Here is a 16,167-nt window from a genome sequence, read left to right as displayed (position 1 = left end):
ATTTTGATTGGGATTGCATTGAATGTGTAGATAGCTTTGGGTAGTATTGACATTTTGACAATATTTATTCTTCCAATCCATGAGCAGAGAATGTCTTTCCATTTCTTTATATCTTCTTCAATTTCCTTCATAAGCTTTCTATAGTTTTCAGCATACAGATCCTTTACATCATTGGTTAGATTGATTCCTAGGTATTTTATGCTCTTGGTGCAATTGTGAATGGGATCAGTTTCTTTATTTGTATTTCTGTTGCTTCATTGTTAGTGTATAAGAATGCAACTGATTTCTGTACATTTATTTTCTATCCCACAACTTTGCTGAATTCATGTGTCAGTTCTAGCAGACTTTTGGTGAAGTCTATCAGATTTTCCATGTATAGTATCATGTCATCTGCAAAAAGCGAAAGCTTGACTTCATCTTTGCCAATTTTGATGCCTTTGATTTCCTTTTCTTGTCTGATTGCTGATGCTAGAACTTCCAGCACTATGTGAAACAACAGCGGTGAGAGTGGACATCCCTGTCGTGTTCCTGATCTCAGGGAAAAAGCTCTCGGTTTTTCCTCATTGAGGATGGTGTTAGCTGTTGGCTTTTCATAAATGGCTTTTATGATCTTTAAGTATGTTCCTTCTATCCCGACTTTCTCAAGGGTTTTTCTAAAAAAAGGTGCTGAATTTTGTCAAAGGCCTTTTCTGCATCGATTGGCAGGATCATATGGTTCTTATCTTTTCTTTTATTAATGGGATGTATCACGTTGATTGATTTGCAAATGTTGAACCAGCCCTGAATCCCAGGAATGAATCCCACTTGATCATGGTGAACAATTCTTTTTATATGCCGTTGAATTCTATTTGCTAGTATCTTATTGAGAATTTTTGCATCCATATTCATCAGGGATATTGGCCTGTAGTTCTCTTTTGTTACTGGGTCTCTGTCTGGTTTAGGAATCAAAGTAATACTGGCTTCATAGAATGAGTCTGGAAGTTTTCCTTCCCTTTCTATTTCTTGGAATAGCTTGAGAAGGATAGGTATTATCTCTGCTTTAAACGTCTGGTAGAACTCTCCTGGGAAGCCATCTGGTCCTGGACTCTTATTTGTTGGGGGATTTTTGATAACCGATTCAATTTCTTCGCTGGTTATGGGTCTGTTCAAACTTTCTATTTCCTCCTGATTGAGTTTTGGAAGAGTGTGGGTGTTTAGGAATTTGTCCATTTCTTCCAGGTTGTCCAGTTTGTTGGCATATAATTTTTCATAGTATTCCCCGATAATTGTTTCATCTCTGAGGGATTGGTTGTAATCATTCCATTTTCATTCATGATTTTATCTATTTGGGTCATCTCCCTTTTCTTTTTGAGAAGCCTGGCTAGAGGTTTGTCAATTTTGTTTATTTTTTCAAAAAGCCAACTCTTGGTTTCATTGATCTGCTCTACAGCTTTTTTTAGATTCTATATTGTTTATTTCTTCTCTGATCTTTATTATTTCTCTTCTTCTGCTGGGTTTAGGCTGCCTTTGCTGTTCTGTTTCTATTTACTTTAGGTGTGCTGTTAGAGTTTGTATTTGGGATTTTTCTTGTTTCTTGAGATAGGCCTGGATTGCAATGTATTTTCCTCTCAGGACTGCCTTGGCTGCATCCCAAAGTGTTTGGATTGTTGTATTTTCATTTTCATTTGTTTCCATATATTTTTAAATTTCTTCTCTAATTTCCTGGTTGACCCACTCATTCTTTAGTAGGGTGTTCTTTAACCTCCATGCTTTTGGAGGTTTTCGAGACTTTTTCCTGTGGTTGATTTCAAGCCTCATAGCATTGTGTTCTGAAAGTATGCATGGTATGGTTTCTATTCTTGTATACTTATGAAAGGCTGTTTTGTGACCCAGTATGTATCTTGGAGTATCTTGGAGAATGTTCCATGTGACTCGAGAAGAAAGTGTATTCTGTTGCTTTGGGATGCAGTGTTATAAATAGATCTGTCAAGTCCATCTGACCCAATGTATCATTCAAGGCCTTTGTTTCTTTATTGACCATGTGTCTAGATGATCTATCCATTTCTGTAAATGGAGTGTTAAAGTCCCCTGCAATTACCACATTCTTATCAATAAGGTTGCTTATGTATATGAGTAATTGTTTCATATATTTGGGGGCTCTGGTATTCAGCACATAGAAATTTATAATTGTTAGCTCTTCCTGATGGATAGACCTTGTAATTATATATAATGCCCTTCTTCATCTCTTGTTACAGCCTTTAGTTTAAAGTCTATTTTGTCTAAGTATGGCTACTCCAGCTTTCTTTTGGCTTCCAGTAGCATGATAAATAGTTCTCCATCCCCTCACTCTCAATCTAAAGGTGTCCTCAGGTCTAAAATGGGTCTCTTGTAGACAACAAATAGATGGGTCTTGTTTTTTTATCCATTCTGATACCCTATGTCTTTTGGTTGGCGCATTTAATCCATTTACATTCAGTGTTATTATAGAAACATACGGGTTTAGAGTCATTGTGATGTTTCTATGATTTATGCTTGTAGTGATGTCTCTGGTACTTTGTCTCACAGGATCCCCCTTAGGATCTCTTGTAGCGCTGGTTTAGCGGTGACGAATTCCTTCAGTTTTTGTTTGCTTGGGAAGTCCTTTATCTCTCTTTCTATTCTAAATGACAGACTTGCTGGACAAAGGATTCTCGCCTGTATATTTTTTCTGTTCAACACATTGAAGATCTCCTACCAATCCTTTCTGGCCTGCCACGTTTCAAAAGAGAGATCAGTCACGAGTCTTATAGGTCTCCCTTTATATGTTAGGGCATGGTTATCCCTTGCTGCTTTCAGAATTTTCTCTTTATCCTTGTATTTTGCCAGTTTGACTATGATACATCGTGCAGAAGATTGATTCAAGTTATGTCTGAAGGGAGTTCTCTGTGCCTCTTGGATTTCAATGCCTTTTTCCTTCCAAGTTCAGGGAAGTTCTTAGCTATTATTTCTTCAAGTACACTTTCAGCACTTTTCCCTCTCTCTTCCTCCTCTGGGATACCAATTATGCATATATTATTTCTTTTTAGTGTATCACTTAGTTCTCTAATTTTCCCCTCATACTCCTGGATTTTTTTTATCTCTTTTTCTCAGCTTCCTCTTTTTCCATAATTTTATCTTCTAGTTCACCTATTCTCTCCTCTGCCTCTTCAATCCGAGCCGTGGTCATTTCCATTTTATTTTGCATCTCGTTTAAAGCAGTTTTCAGCTCCTCCTGACTGTTCCTTAGTCCCTTGATATCTGTATCAATAGATTCTCTGCTGTCCTCTATACTGTTTTCAAGCCCAGCGATTAATTTTATGAGTATTATACTTTTTAAAAAAGTTTTTTAATGTTTATTTATTTTTGAGACAGAGAGAGAGCATGAACAGGGGAGGGTCAGAGAGAGAGGGAGACACAGAATCTGAAGCAAGCTCCAGGCTCTGAACTGCCAGCACAGAGCCCGATGCAGGGCTCGAACTCATGGACCGTGAGATCATGACCTGAGCCTAAGTCGGATGCTTACCCGACTGAGCCACGCAGGCGCCCCTATGACTATTATTCTAAATTCACTTTCTGTTATATTATTTAAATCCTTTTTGATCAGTTCATTAGCTGTTGTTATTTCCTGGAGATTCTTTTGAGCGGAATTCTTCTGTTTGGTCATTTGGGATAGTCCCTGGAGTGGTGGGGACCTGCAGGGCACTTCCCCTGTGCTGTGGTGTATAACTGGAGTTGGTGGGTGAGGCCACAGTCAGACCTGATGTCTGCCCCCAGCCCACCGCTGGGGCCACAGACAGACTGGTGTGTGCCTTCTCTTCCCCTCTCCTAGGAGAGGTATTCACTGTGTGGTGGCATGGCCCATCTGGGCTACTTGCACACTGCCAGGCTTGTGGTGCTGGGGATCTGGCGTATTAGCTGGGGTGGGTAGGCAAGGTGCACGGGGGCAGGAGGGACAGGCTTAGCTCGCTTCTCCTTAGGTGATCCACTTCAGGAGGGGCCCTGTGGCAGCAGTAGGGAGTCAGACCCGCTGCCGGAGGGATGGATCCACAGAAGCACAGCTTTGGATGTTTGCGAGGAGCAAGCAATTTCCCTGGCAGGAACTGGTTCCCTTTGGGATTTTGGCTGGGGGATGGGCGAGGGAGATGGCACTGGTGAGCATCTTTGTTCCCTGCCAAACTGAGCTCTGTTGTCCCAGGGCTCAGCAACTCTCTCTCCCTTTGTCCTTCAGCCTTCCTGCTTTCTGAGCAGAGCTGTTAACTAAGGACCTTCCAGATGCTAAGTCAAGCTTGCTGTGGGAACACACTTCATCTGGCCCCTCCCCTTTTGCAAGCCAGACTCGGGGGCTCTGCTTGGCCGACAGGCTGCCCCTCTGCCCCAGCTCCCTCCCGTCAGTCCATGCAGTGCGCACTGCCTCTCCGCCCTTCCTACCCTCTTCGGTGGGCCTCTCATCTGCGCTTGGCTCCAGAGACTCCATTCTGCTAGTCTTCTGGTGGTTTTCTGGGTTATTCAGGCAGGTGTAGGTGGAATCTAACTGATCAGCAGGAGGCCCAGTGAGCCCTGCGTCCTCCTATGCCACCATCTTTCCAATATTTCATCGATAAGTTCTTTATGGATTGTGGATACTAACCCTTTATCTGATGTCATTTGCAAATATCTTCTCCTATTCTGTCAGTTGCTCTTTAGTCTTATTGATGGTTTCCTTTGCTGTGCAGAAGCTTTTTTATCTTGATGAGGTCCCAATAGTTCATTTTTGCTTATATTTACCTTGCCTCTGAAGTCACGTCAAGAGAGAAGTTGTGAACACAACAGGGATGTCCACTCTCACCACTGGTGTTCAATGGAGTACTGGATGTCCTAGCCTCAGCAATCAGAAAACAAAAAGAAATAAAAAGCATCCATATCAGCGAGGAAGCATCCATATCAAGCATCCATTTACTCTTTGCAGATGACATGATACTCTACATGGAGAACCTGAAAGACTCCACCAAAATACTACTAGATCTGATACAAGAATTCAACAATATCACAGGATATAAAATCAAAGTACAGAAATCAGTCGCATTTCTATACACCAATAATAAAGCAGCAGAAAGAGATATCAATAATCTATCCCATTTACAATTGCACCAAAACCCCTAAGACACCTGGGAATAAACCTAACCAAAGAGGTGAAAAATCTATACATGAAATCTATAGATAGCTTATGAAAGCAATTGAAGAATGCACAAAAAATTGAAAAATCTTCCATTGCTCATGAGTGGAAGAACAAATATTGTTAAAATGTCAATACTATCCAATCTACAATTCAATACAATCCCTATCAAAATAGCACCAGTATTCTTCACAGAGCTAGAAAAAACAATCCTAAAATTTGTATGGGACCACAAAAGACTTGAAATAGCCAAAGTAACATTGAAAAAGAAAACCAAAGCGGGAGGCATCACAATTCCAGGCTTCAAGGTGTATTACAAAGCTGTAATCATCAAGATGGATGGTACTGGCACAAAAACAGACACATGGATCAGTGGAATAGAATAGAACACCCAGAAATGGATTCACAAATATGTGGCCAACTCATCTTTGACAAAGCAGGGAAGAGTATCCAATGGACAAAAAGTCTCTTTAGCAAATGGTGCTGGGAGAAGTGGAGAGCGACATGCAGAAGAATGAAATTGGACCTCTTTCTTGCATCATACACATAAATAAATTCAAAATGTATCAAAGACCTAAATGTGAGATACGAAAATATCAAAACCCTACAGGAGAAAACAAGCAGCAACCTCTCTGAGAATGTCATTTCTTTTGGTGGTTGAATAATATTTCATTATATATATATATATATATATATATATATATATATATATCCATTTTATTTATCCATTCATTTGTTTACGGACACTTGGGTTGCTTCCCAATTGTGGCCACTGTGCATAATGCTGGAATGACATTGGGATATAAGTATCAGTTTGAGTCTGTATTTTCAATTCTTTTGGGTATATATATATATATGGAATTGCTTAGGTCATATATAATTCCATGTTTGGCTTTTTGAGGAACTGTCAAATTGTTTTCCATAGTGACTGCACTATTCATTTAGCATTTCCATTGGAAGTATATGAGGGTTTGAATTTCTCTATAACTTTGCCAACACTTTTCATTTTTAAGCTTTTGATATTTATTATTTACAATTGTGATAAAATATATATAACATAAAATTTACCATCTTGGGGTGCCTGGGTGGCTCAGTCGGTTAAGCATCCGACTTCACCTCAGGTCATGATCTCACAGTTCATGAGTTCAAGCCATACATCAGTTTCTGTGCTGATAGCTCAGAGCCTGGGACCTGCTTCAGATTCTGTGTCTCCTTCTCTCTGCCCCTCTCCTGCTTGTTCACTCTCTCAAAAATAAATAAATAAACATTAAAAAATATTATTATATATATGTGTGTGTGTATATATATATATATATATAATTTATTGTCAAATTGGTTTCCATACAACACCCAGTGCTCATCCCAACAAGTGCCCTCCTCAGTGCCCATCACACACTATGCCCTATCCCCCACCCCCCATCAACCTTCAGTTTGTTCTCATGGTTTGCCTCCTTCCCTCTCTGTAACTTTTTTCCCCCTTCCCCTCCCCTCTGGTCCTCTATTAAGTTTCTCAAGATACACATAAGGGTGAAAACATATGGTATCTTTCTCTGCCTGACTTATTTCAATAAAAATTCATCTTAATTATTTTAAAGTGCACAGTTCAGTAGTGTTAGCACATTCACATTGTAGTGCAAACAATATCCAGAACTCTTTTCATCTTATAAAACTGAAGCTCTATATCCATTACACAACAATTTCCTATTTGCCTTTTTTCCTGGCAACTACCATTCTACCTTCTGTCTCAATTTTACTCTGGATGCCTCATATACATGGAGTCATACAGGATTTGCCTTTTGGCTACTGGTTTATTTCACTTAGCATAATGTCCTCAAGATTCATCCATGTTGTAGCCTGTGTCAGCATTTCCATTATTTAAAAGGTTAAATAATATTTCATCATGTGCACATACCACATTTTGCTTATCCATTCATCCGATGATGGGCACTTGGGTTGCTTCCACATTTTGGCTATTGTTAACAATGCTGCTGTGAACATGGGTGTCAAGATTCTACTTCATTTTTTTAAAACTTTTTTTTTAATTCAAGTTAGATAACATATAGTGTAGTCTTGATTTCAGGAGTAGAACCCAGTTATTCTTCTCTTACATATGACACCCAGTGCTAATCCCAAAAATACCCCTCCTTAATGTCCATCACCCATTTAACCCATAACCTCCCCAGCAACCCTCAGATTTTTCTATTTAAGAGTTTTATGGTTTGCCTACCTCTCTACTTTTGTCTTATTTTTCCTTCTCTTCCCCTATCAAATTCTAAATATGAGTGAAATCATATGATATCTGTCTTTCTCTGACTGACATACCCAGAAGTGGAATTGCTGGATCATATAGTAATTTTATTTTCAATTTTTTGAGGAACTGTCATACTGTTTTCCATAGCAACTATACCATTTTAAATTCCCATCAACAGGGCACAAGTGTATTAATGTCCCCACATCCTCAGCACACTCCATTCTTTTCGTATTATAGTTATCTTAATGGCTAAGTGATATCTCATTGTGGTTTTGGTGAACATTTCCCTAATGAATATGATGTTCAGCATATTTTCATGTGTTTATTTGACATATCTTCCTGGAGAAATGGCTATTCAAATCTTTTGCTTATTTGTCCCAGTGCCTCAACATTTATTTATTTATTTAGGTATTTATGTATGTATGTATGTATTAATTTTAATTCCAGTGAATGAAAATACAGTGTTATATTAGTTTCGGATGTAAAATATAGTAATTCAACACTTCCATACGTCATGCTTTGCTCATCACAAGTGCACTCTTTAATCTCCATCACCTATTTATTCCATCCCCCCAACCACCTCCCCTTTGGTAACCATCAGTTTGATCTCTATATTTAAGAGTCTTTTTTCTTAATTTCAATCTCTCCTTCTTATTTTTTCCCTTTCTTTTTTGTTTCTTAAATTCCACATATGAGTGAAATCATGTCTTTCTCTGACTGACTTATTTTGCTTAGCATTATACTTTGTAGCTCCATACATGTCGTCACAAATTCTTTTGCTTAATTTTTTTATTTTTTTTGTTTTTTTGTTGGTGAGTTGTAAGAGTTCTTTATATATTCTGAATATTAAACTCTTATCACATATATGATTTGTAAATGTTTTCTGTCATTATGTAGGTTTTCTTTTCAGTTTCTTGATAATGTCCTTCAATACACAAAAGATTTTAATTTTGATAAAGTCCAATTTATCTACTTTAAGTTTTGTTCCTTTGGTGTCATAGCTAAGAATGCCAAATCCAAGATCATGAAGATTCACATCTATGTTTTTTATAAAGGTTTTATAGTTTTAGCTTTTTCTTAAATGTTTATTTATTTTTGAGAGAGAGAGCGCACAAGCGGGGTAGGGACAAAGAAAGAGTGGGACAGAGGATCTGAAGTGAGCTCTGAGCTGACAGCAGAGAGCATGATGTGGCGCCCAAATTCATGAACCATGAGATCATGACCTGAGCCTAAGTTGGACACTTAACTGAGTGAGCCGCCCAGGTGTCCCTATGGTTTTAGCTTTTATATTTAGGCCACTGATGCATTTTGACTTGATTTTTTAAAGTATAATTTATTGTCAAATTGGTTTCCATACAACACCCAGTGCTCATCCAAACAAGTGCCCTCCTCAGTGCCCATCACCCACTTTCCCCTCTCTCTACCCCCCATCAACCCTCAGTTTGTTCTCAGTATTCAAGAGTCTCTTATGGTTTGCCTCCCTTCCTCTCTGTTTGTAACTTTTTTTCCCTTCCCTCCCCCATGGCCTTCTGTTAAGTTTCTCGAGATCCACATATGAGTGAAAACATATGGTATCGGTCTTTCTCTGACATTTCACTTAGCATAATGCCCTCCAGTTCCATCCACATTGCTGAAAATGGCCATATTTCATTCTTTATCATTGCTATTGACTTTATTTTTGTATATGGTATGAGGCCAGAGTCCAATTTCATTATTTTTCATGTGGAAGTCCAATTGTTCCAGCATCATCCGTTGAAAAAACTATTTTCTCCTCATTGAATGGTCTTGGTACCCTTGTCAAAAATCAATTGGAAATAGGTGTATGTATTTATTTCTGGGCTTTCAATTCTATTCCATTGGTCTATATGTCTGTACTTATGCTGTCACCACACTTTTTTGATGACTGTATCTTTGCAGTAATTTTAAAATTGGGAAAAGATCCCTCCAGAATTCTGGCTTTCTACTTTTTTTCAAGAATGTTTTGGCTTACAACTCTATATGAATTTAAGGGTTGGCTTTTCCATTTTTCAAAAAAGACTGCTGGAATATGGTAGGGATTACATTGAATCTTTAGATTGCTAGGGTAGTAATATTGATACTTTAACAATAGTAAGTCTTCATACCACTAGCATAGGGTGTTTCATTTACTTAAATCTTATTTTCTTCAGCATATCTTATAGTTTCAGTGTACACTTATTTCACCTTGTTGGTTAAATTTATTCCTAGGTATTGAATTCTTTTACATGTGATTTAAAGTGTAATTGCTTTCTTGGGGCGCCTGGGTGGCGCAGTCGGTTAAGCGTCCGACTTCAGCCAGGTCACGATCTTGCGGTCCATGAGTTCGAGCCCCGCGTCAGGCTCTGGGCTGATGGCTCAGAGCCTGGAGCCTGTTTCCGATTCTCTGTCTCCCTCTCTCTCTGCCCCTCCCCCGTTCATGCTCTGTCTCTCCCTGTCCCAAAAATAAATAAACGTTGAAAAAAATAAAGTGTAATTGCTTTCTTAATTTCTTTTTTCTTTTTGGATTGCTCATTGCTGGTGAATACAAATACAAATGATTTTGTATGATATTGCATTCTGAAACTTGGCTGAATTTGTTTATCAGCTCTACTACTAGATTTTTTTTAGTGAATTCTTTGGGATTTTTCTATATATGGGATTATGTTATTTGTGAATAAAGATAGTTCTACTTTTTTTTCTTTACAATTGGGTGCTTTTTATTTCTTTCTTTGTGTGTCTTATTGCTCTAGCTAGAACTTCCAGTAAAATGTTTAATAGCAATGGTAAAAGTAGGCATTTTTGTCTTGATCCAGATTTTAAGAATAAAGCTTTCAAGTCTCTTACAACTGAGTATGATATTAGCTGGGTTTTTCATAAATGTAATTGTCCATGTTGAGGACATTCACTTTGATTCCTTGCTTTCTGACTTTTTTTTTTATCATTAAAGGGTGTGCATTTTGTGAAATGCCTTTTCTGCCTCATTTGAAATGATGTAATTTTTACCTTCATTCTATTATTGTGATATGTTACATTGATAGATTTTCTTATTCTTTGATCCATTTAATTTTTAAGATTATGCTGTTTAGGGGACCAGCTGCCACCAAGTCTGGACCCAACCTTGTGCACTGTCAATGCCTGTGCACCCACCCTACATGCACTCCCAATTCTTTTTGGTTCTAAGTCAAATACTGCAGCTCTCAAGGATCAGTTGATTCAGAATATTCTTAAGACTATACCCCCCAGATAAGATTATGGTTGTTAGGGTTGCTGTTGTTAGCATGGCTTGTGGCCACCTGTATTTTAATGAAGGACTTGTCAAATGAACTTGCTCTTGTTGATGTCGTGGAAGACAAATTGAAACGAGAGATGACAAATCTCCAGCGTGGAAGGCTTTTCCTTAGAACACCAAAATTTGTCTCTGGCAAAGACTATAATGTGACTACAAACTCCAAGCTGGTTATTTTCACAGAGAGAAAACCTTCTTAATTTGGTCCAGCATAACGTGAACATTTTAAATTAATCATTCTTAATATTGTAAAATACAGCCTAAACTGCAAGTTGTTTGTTGTTTCCAATCCAGTGGGTATCTTGACCTATGTGGCTTGGAAGATAAGTGGCTTTCCCAAAAACCGTGTTACTGGAAGTGGTTGTAATCTGGGTTCATTCTGGTTCCATTACTTAATTGGGGAAAGGCTGGGAGTTCACCCATTAAGCTGGCACAGGTGGGTCCCTGGGGATCATGGAGATTCTAGTGTGCCTCTATGCAGTGGAGTAAATGTTGCTGGCGTCTTCCTTAAGAATCTTCACCCTGACTTAGGCACTGATGCAGATAAGGAACAATGGAAAGAGGTTCACAAATAGGTGGTTGACAGTGCCTATGAGGTGATCAAACTGAAAAGGCTACACTTCCTGGGCCATTGGGTTATTTGTGGAAGATTTGGAAGAAAGTATAATGAAGAATCATAGGCAGGTGCATCCAATTTCCATCATGACTAAGGGTCCCTATGGAATAAAAGATGCTGTTTACCTTAGTGTTCTTTGCATCTCGGGACAGAATGGAATCTCAGATGTTGTGAAGGTGACTCTGACTCCTGAGGAAGAAGCCCATTTGAAGAATAGTGCAGATACACTTTGGGGGATCCAAAAAGAACTGTAGTTTTAAAGTTTTCTTATGTTGTACCAGTTCACTGTCTAGACTATAACAGGATTTTAGCTGGAGGTTGTATATATCATCCTTATTATCTGATCTATTACTCAAGTAGTATTAAAATGGCTTAGGAAAAGCATCAGTTTCCTAAAGTTACAAATAGGAATGGTTCACAAAACCCTGCAGCTATATCCTGATGCTGGATGGTACTTGTGTAGTCCTAAATTGGTTAATGTAAAATAGTTCCACCACTTGAGAGGCACCACTGTCAATATTACATATGCTGAAGTTGCTCTCCAAACCAGATGTATATTTACCGTGTGATATATAACATCTTGTTCCTTCACCCAACATGCCTAGTCCAATTTGTTTTCTCCAGTCAATCGCATCCTGGGATTCAATGTATAAACGTAATATTGCATGTATTGTGCATAAAACTGTTCTAAAGGATCTTATTTTGTGTACTATATATGTTAGAATATAGTGTACATTGCCATATAATGCAAAAAGAAATATCTATATATAAACAAGTGTCATGCCAACCAACTAAAATACCAAATAAACTTTGAACAGTGAGGAAAAAAAAAGATTATGCTGTTTCATTTCCACAAAATGTCAACATTTACATTTTTCTTTTGTTATTGATTTCTAGCTTCATTTCATTGTGGTTGGAAAAAACATTTTGTATGTTTCAATCTTTTAAATATTTATTGGGATTTGTTTTGTGACTTAACATATGGCCTCTTCTGGAGAATGCTCCATGTGCACTTGAGAAGAATGTGAATTCTGCTGTTGTTGGTTGGAGTAAATTATTAATTTATTAATTAATGTTTTTAATGTTTATTTTTGACAAAGACAGAGAGGGACAGAGAGAGAGAGAGACAGTGCAAGTGGGGAAGGGCAGAGGGAGATGGGAACACAGAATCCAAAGCAGGCTCCAGGCCCTGGGCTGTCAGTGCAAAGCCTGATGCAGGCTTCAAAGCCACAGACTCTGGGATCATGATCTGAGCTGAAGTCGGATGCTTAACTGACTGAGCCACCCAGACACCCCATTGGGAGGAGTAATTTATATTTGTTAAGTTTAGTTAGTTTGCAGTGTTGTGCAAGTCTTTTATTTTTTTATTTATCTTCTGTCTAAATGTTCTATTTATGATTGAAAGTGGGATATTAAGTTTCTCACTCTTATTGTACAATTGTTTATTTCTCACTTTAATTTTGTCAATATTTGCTTCATATTTAGGTGGCTCAATTGTTTGGTGCATATATGTTTATAATTATTATGTTTCTGATAAATTGACTATCAGAATATCATTCCCTTCAGTGTCCCTTGTAAAAGGTTTTAGCTTGAAGTCTATTTTATCTGATACTCATACCCAGCTACATTTGGTTGCTATTTTCAAGAAAAATATTTTCCCATCTTTTCAATTTCAACTTATCTGTGTCTTTGGATATAAAGTTAATCTTTTGGGGGCACCTGGGTGTCTCAGTTGGTTAAGGTTCCGACTTTGGTTGGGGTCATGATCTCACAGTTCGTGTATAGAGTCCCATGTTGGGCTCTGTGCCCAACAGCTCAGAGACTGGAGCTTGTTTTGGACTCTGTGTCTCCCTCTCTCTGCCCCTCCCCTGCTCAACCTCTGTTTCTTTCTCTGTATCTGTCTCTATCTCTGTCTCTCTCTCTCTATAAAATAAACATTAAAAATTAAAAAAAAATAAAGTGAATCTTTTGTGAACAGCATATAGTTGGGTCATGTTCAGAAACAATTACATTAATTGCTGCCTTTTGATTGGGTAGTTTGATCCATTTACGTTTAATATAATTATTGTATTTTTATTTGTCCCTCATTTTCTCTATTACTTGCTACTTGTATGTTCAGTGGTTTTTGAGAATTGTCTTCAGTCTCTTCTTTTTTGCTTCTGTGTATATGCATTAGATGTTATTTTATGGTTGCCATGGGGATTAGATTTCACAATCTAACTTAAATTGTTACCAACTTAACTTCAATATTATTCAAAGACTCTGCTAAGATACAGCTCTGTCTCTTTATGTTATGGTTTTCACAAATCACAGCTTTCTATGTTTTATGCTCAATAATATAGTTATAATTATTTTTATACATTTGTCTTTAAATAATGTAAGAAATAAAAACTAGTTTAAAACTAAAAGCACAATAATATTGGCTTTTATGTTTGCCCATTTATGGACCTTTATCATAGTTTATTTCTACACATGATTTATAGTTACTGCATATATCCTTTTATTTCAACCTAAAAGACTCCCTTTAACATTTCTTGTAGACCAGGTCTAGTGTTAACATATTCCCTAAGCTATTGTTTATCTGGAAATGTCCCAATTTTCCCATTTTTGAAGAAGAGTTTTTCCATATACAAAATTCTTCACTGGCAGTTATTTTTCCAGTACTCTAAATATAATGTTCTTTTTTTTATCTGACTTTTTTTGTTGTTGGAAACTGGACATTTGAATATTATAATGTGGTAACTCTGGAAATCAAATTCTTTTACTTTTCCAAGATTTGCTGTTCTATTGATTGCTGAAGGTTATAGTATGTATGTTTAATGAGTATTCCAAACTATTTTTGGAAAGACTGAATTCCTTGTCATGTATGGTCTCTGAAGTATCTATTTCTTAAGCTCATGTTTGGCTAGTGTTTTGATGAATTTCTTTGAATGCCAGGAGCTGGAAACAAAAAAAAAACAATAACAAACAACAATAACAAAAGAAAAACATCCTCCATCAAGAAAAAATACAAAATACAAAGCATGTCTCCCAGTCTTTGCAGATAGGCTCTGTGATGGGCCAATCAAACACTTATGCAGGATTGCACTGAGCCTGAGGTGAAACTTTAGAGTGGTCTGAGTTGTAAGTGAGGTAAAATAGAGAGAAGTTATGCATTTGTCCTTCACGGAGCCCTCAGAGAACTTACAGCAGACATATACAGGGTGTGGACACTTGCAGGGGATGAGCTCTGCAGCTTCTTCCTCTTGGTGATCCACTGTAGTTCTTAAAAGAAGTTTGGTTATTGAGAGAAGATGGCAGTGGAGTATGAGGACCTTAGGCTTGCTTGGTCCCCCATGAACACAACTGGATAATGAAAAATTATCCTAAATACACCAGAAATCAATCTGAAGACTGACAGAACAAACTCCACAATTAAAGGGAGAGAAGAAGCTCCATCAAAGAAAGTAGGAAATGTGTAGTTGGGGTTTAGGGGAGAAACAGATCATGGGTACTGTGGAGAGGAGGGAGCCATTGTCATGGAGAAGAGAGAGAGAAGTCATGGTGTGAGAGAGAGAAGCACACAGAGAAATGTACAAGGAGAATGTTTCCACAAAAGTATTGGCTTGGAAAATGAGAGGGGCAGAATTTTGTGAGTTCTTGCAACCAGTGGGGCTTAAAGCCTGGAGTTGTAAAGGTCAGTGGGTTTGGCCGGGTTAGAGTCTGGAAGACACTGTGCTGCTTGTGGAGAGAAGGCAGGAAAACAAGCCAGGAACAGACAGTATGGAAACAGCAATTTTAAGTTCCTGGATCACAGAGTGGAGAGATTATTTGCTCTCCTCAGAGCATGTCACTGAGAGGCAGCATTCATGGAGACACCTCTCTGGGAACAAAGGAGCTGGCTGGAAACATTTCCCTCCCATGACCTTCAGCATAGACACAGAACAACTTGTGGGAAGGATTGCAGCACTGACACTGACTGCCTAACTTCCTTACACAATACCCCATTCCCCAGTGCTCTGGCAGGACTGCTTCTCAGTTAAGCTTGCCTCAGTCCCAGTGCAGAAAGCCTATCCCCTAGGAGATCAACACAAACCCATGGACACATCACATCTCTGAAACAGAGAGTTTTGTAGTTATGCTGGAGTTGGTGTCAGGTCTCATTTCACAAGCTGACCAGAGCACACCTAGTTAAAACTCACCACATTCAGGGGGCACCTAGGTGGCTCAGTCAGTTAAGCATCCGACTTCAGCTTGGGTCATGATCTCACTGTTCATGAGATCAAGCCCCGCTTTGGGCTCTGTGCTGACAGCTCAGAGCCTGGATCCTGCTTTGGATTCTGTGTCTCCCTCTCTCACTGCTCCTCCCACACTCGTGCTCTGTCTCTGTATCTCTCTCAAAAATAAATAGACATTAAAAATTAAAAACAAAAAACAACACATTCAGGCCTGGGACCACACACTGCCCACAAAAACCAAGGAGAGCCTCTGCGGGTGAGTGGTCTGAAGGATAGAGCAGCTAAGACACAATAGCAGATCATACACAGCACATACCAGAGACACACCATGAAATGTCAGGCCCTGGATACCACATGATCTCTTCTTTATAATGCCATTGCTTTTTTTTTTAATTTAAATTCAAGTTAGTTAACATAAAGTGTAGTCTTGGCTTCTGGAGTAGAAACCAGTGATCATTTCTTACATATGACACCCAGTGCTCATCCCCAAAAAATGTCCTCCTTAAATCCCTTCAAATATTGAAACCACCCCCATCCACACCTCCTCCAACAACCCTTAGTTTATTCTTTGTATTTAAGAGTCTGATATGGTTTGCCTCTCTCTCTTTTATCTTATTTTTTCTTCCCTTCCCTTATGTTCATCTGTTTTGT

The 16,167-nt window shown here is 38.3% G+C and overlaps 1 pseudogene; it reads left to right on the top strand.

Moving 5' to 3' along the window:
- LOC121024998 (L-lactate dehydrogenase A chain-like) overlaps positions 1-11,553 on the top strand; it is a 13,806-nt pseudogene extending 2,253 nt beyond the window's left edge.
- The last annotated feature ends 4,614 nt before the right edge of the window (positions 11,554-16,167 follow it).

This window comes from Herpailurus yagouaroundi, unplaced genomic scaffold (assembly GCF_014898765.1).
Source record: "Herpailurus yagouaroundi ecotype Mexico unplaced genomic scaffold, PumYag 67428, whole genome shotgun sequence".
Lineage (NCBI taxonomy): Eukaryota > Metazoa > Chordata > Mammalia > Carnivora > Felidae > Herpailurus > Herpailurus yagouaroundi.
The sequence above is the reverse complement of the archived record's forward strand: the minus strand, read 5'-3'. Positions and strand labels throughout refer to the sequence as shown.